The sequence below is a fragment of the Cnephaeus nilssonii genome, assembly GCF_951640355.1.
Source record: "Cnephaeus nilssonii genome assembly, chromosome: 4".
NCBI lineage: Eukaryota > Metazoa > Chordata > Mammalia > Chiroptera > Vespertilionidae > Cnephaeus > Cnephaeus nilssonii.
Window position 1 is genome coordinate 13,992,909 of NC_137075.1, and position 4,136 is coordinate 13,997,044.

Below are 4,136 nucleotides of genomic sequence, written 5' to 3' on the forward strand. Positions count from 1 at the left end.
TGTCAAGGTATAGGAAGTAGAGATCACCCCTGCACGGCTACCTACATTTTCCTGCTAGAAGTAAAAATTAGTTAAGTGAAAATGATTATCATATATATTTTCTCTCTTCCTTTTGAATGTACACAAAGTAACAAGAGTGACATATCTGAAATTACAATCACCAAACAAATGCAATATAGTTGTTGTCCACTTTCATTGGCAAATACAGCACGGAGGACATTGTGTGAAAATTGGGCTGCCATCAAAGAGGAGGTTGGGGCCAGGTTTCCTTCATTATTCCCTTTTAAACTTAGGTCTTCTAAAGCAATATCTAAAGGCATAATATCGGGAAAAACCAAGATGGCGGCATAGGAGAACACCTAAACTGCTGCCTTGCACAACAATTTCAAAACTACAGCTAAAAGATAGAACGAACAGCATCCAGAACCACAGGAAAGCTGGCTGAGTGGAAATTCTACAACTAGAAGGAAATTCTACAACTAGACCACGGAAACTCAGAGGAACTGCAAAAGGCTGAGGTACGAAGACTCGCGCATGGAGAGGATGGGCGGCTGAGTGCCTGGCTGGCTTTCTATAGCAGGAGGGAGATGGAAGCTCCCGACTGCACTGAACCCCAGTTCAGACTGCACTGAACCCCAGTTCCAGACGAGACCCTGGGGACCCAGACTCATACGGGGGAAGTCTGGACTGTTGGGAAAAGAGAGGAGCACACGGAAACTCAGGGGAGCCGCAAAAGGCAGAGGTCTGGAGGAGCGCATGAGTGCGCACAGAGAGGACTGATTGTTGAGTGTGCTGCTGTCTTTCTCTAGTGGGAAGAAGACGGAAGCGGCAGACTGCGCTGAACTCCAGTTCTGACTGCACTGAACCCCAGTTTTGGGTGAGACCCTGGGGATCCAGACTCATATGAGGGGAGTCTGGACTGTCGGGAAAAGAGAGGAGCGCACTGAAACTCAGGGGAGCCGCGAAAGGCAGAGGTCTGGAGGCGCACACGCAAGTGCGCACAGAGAGGACTGCAGCGATTACTAAGGGACACTGAGACCCAGGGGCCTCATAGGGCAGGGCTGGCGGGAAACCAAGGCTGTCTGCTCAGCCCTGAGACTCTGCCCCATCCAAGCTGAGCACAGAGGCTTTTGCAATTTTGCAAGTCTTGTCTCATAAGGCTGTCTCCAGCACAGAAGTTCTCCCGGCATAGACACAGCTGATCCTCGCAGCCAATTGGCCTGGAGGTCAATTCCTCCCAGTGATACTAACAACAATCAAGGCTTAACTACAACAAGGCTGTTCACACAGTCCACAAAGGGGTGCAACAAGAGTGTCCACCTCAGGTAACTGGGGAGGCTTAGCCACTGGGCCATATAGGACACCTAGCACACAAAGCTACTCTACCAACTCAGGGAAGCAGCGAAAATGCGGAGACAAAGAAACAGATCACAAATGAAAGAAATGGAGGAAAACAAATGACTGGATATAGAGTTCAAAACCACGGTTATAAGGTTTTTCAAGAATTTCCTAGAAAAGACCGATAAATTTAGTGAGATCCTCGAGGATATGAAAAAGGACCAACTAGAAATTAAACATACACTGACTGAAATAAAAATATTATACAGAGATCTAACAGCAGTCTAGAGGAATGCAAGAATCAAGTCAAAGATTTGAAATACAAAGAAGCAAAAAACATTCAACCAGAAAAGCAAAAAGAAAAAAGAACCCAAAATTTCAAGATAGTGTAAGGAGCCTCTGGGACAACTTCAAGCGTACCAACATCCAAATTATGGTGGTGCCAGAAGAAGAGAGAGAGCAAGATACTGAAAACCTATTTGAAGAAATAATGACTGAAAACTTCCACCACCTGGTAAAAGAAAGACTTACAAGTCCAGGAAGCGCACAGAACCCCAAACAAAAGGAATCCAAAGAGGACCACACCAAGACACATCATAATTAAAATGCCAAGAGCAAAAGACCAAGAGAGAATATTAAAAGCGGCAAGAGAAAAACAGTTAGTTACCTACAAGGGAGCACCCATACAATTGTCAGCTGATTTCTCAACAGAAACTATGCAGGCCAGACGGGAGTGGCAAGAAATATTCAAAGTGATGAATAGCAAGAACCTACAACCAAGATTACTCTACCCAGCAAAGCTATCATTCAGAATTGAAGGTCAGATAAAGAGCTTCACAGATAAGAAAAAGCTAAAGGAGTTCATCAACACCAAAACAGTATTATATGAAAAGCTGAAAGGTATTCTTTAAGAAGAAGAAGAAGAAGAAAAAGGTAAAAATAAAAATTATGAACAACAAATACATATCTATCAACAAGTGAATCTAAAAATCAAGTGAATCTAAAAATCTGACGAACAGAATAAACTGGTGAATATAATAGAATCAGGAGCATGGAAAGGGAGTGGACTGACAATTCTCAGGGGGAAAGGGGGGTGGGGGGTGCAGGAAGAGACTGGACAAAAGTTGTACACCTATGGATGAGGACAGTGTGGGGGAGGTAAGGGCATGGGGTGGGGTGGGAATCGGGTGGAGGGGAGCTATGGGGGGGTGTAAAAGAGGAACAATTGTAATAATCTGAACAATAAAGATTTATTAAATTAAAAAAAATAAAGGTATAATATCTACAGAGTCCAAAGCACTAAATTCTGCCATCCCCGCCTCCCACCTCATCTGAAGAGGAGCTCTCTTCGCCCAGGAAAGTAGATGGAAGGAGCTCCTGGACAGGCTGCCATCTGCACACTCACTTTCCATGGATTGGCACTATGTTTCTAACATGTTAGGATCATTCCACCTTGTTAAAAGACATTGGGAATTCTGGATAGTGTGCTGACGTTCTGTGTCAGCTGTGTTGGTTGTTGGTATGATGGTGTGGTTGTAGTGGTGAGCCTGTGTTAGCGCGCAGCTTGTGTCACGTGTGGTCTCCAGTTGCTGGCAGTTCTAACTGCAGCTGCATCTACAGTTGTAACTGAAAAGCACCAGGGCCAGAATTAAGCTATTCTCCTGCAGAACGTCTCACCCCTGACCACTGAGATAAAAGCTCAGCAATAGGCTCCGTGGCATCCCTATTGCTTGGAAAACATGAACTCTGAGTAGAAAGCCCACCAGTAGAACTGCTAGTAAAGTGCATGTTTGGCCCTGGCCAGTGTGGCTAAGACAGCATATGCCTGCCAACCCAGTGATTCCAGGTCAAGATGCTATCTGGGTTGCAGGTTTGATCCCTGGTCCTGGTTTGGGTGCCTGCAGGAGACACATCCCAATCCATATGTTTCTCTCCTATCCATGTTTCCCTCTCTGTCTCTCTCCCCCTTCCGCCCTCCCTCATTTTCATTGTCTCTGAAAAGCAATGGAAAAAATATCCTTGGTAAGGATTAACTAAAAAAATGAAAAAATTGAAGTGTCTGTTTGATCTATGAGCAGAAGGACCTCCTAATTCCCAGATCAACATTCCACATGCATGTCAAACACCACTCAGTTCATCTAAATCTCTAGGAGCTCTGTGTTCAAGTGTAAGGTGAGCTGCACAGTCGTTTGTGGCAGGATCAGGGCCATCGACAGGTAATGCTGCACAGACAGGGCAGATCACTTCTGTTGATGTTTCTGCATGTTCAGAAGCAACATATTTGTGAAGAGATGTCTCTGTACAGGCCATTTTCCCACAACAGGGGCAAATAAAGGGCTGTGGCTGCTCTGCAGAGAAAGCTTCCCCACCATAGTACAAATCAAATTCTACCCTTGCTCATATGCACTGCACTGGGTGGTCAGTTGTATGCCCTGTTGTTGTACTACTTTCATAACAAGATGCACCAAGATCGTAATTGTAGCAAATTAAGCATGTATCTGCAACCTCAAAATTTGCCTTTTAAACGTGCATCACAGCTGACACCCTCATGTTGGGACATCCTAATTCAGCAGATGGCACAGCGGACTGCAGTGTTCCCTGGCAGATCTTGCTGCTGCCCACACAGGCTCCCCCTGGATGCCCTGGCTTGGATGCAGCTTCTGAGATGGGTGAGCAGGGAATCGCGCCTGTGCTGGTGGCCTAATTTATCCATTTCTTGATTCCTATTTCTAAAATCTACATCCAGGCACTCTGGAAACTGAAAAAGGGTTGTATTAGGACACAACACTCCCTCCTCT

At 45.3% G+C, this 4,136-nt stretch overlaps 1 pseudogene across 1 annotated transcript; it reads right to left on the reverse strand.

Moving 5' to 3' along the window:
* Positions 1-2,637: 2,637 nt before the first annotated feature.
* Positions 2,638-3,126, reverse strand: LOC307097602 (E3 ubiquitin-protein ligase KCMF1-like; annotated as a pseudogene). The gene has a single exon. The product of its transcript is annotated as an E3 ubiquitin-protein ligase KCMF1-like (transcript).
* Between the last annotated feature and the right edge of the window lie 1,010 nt (positions 3,127-4,136).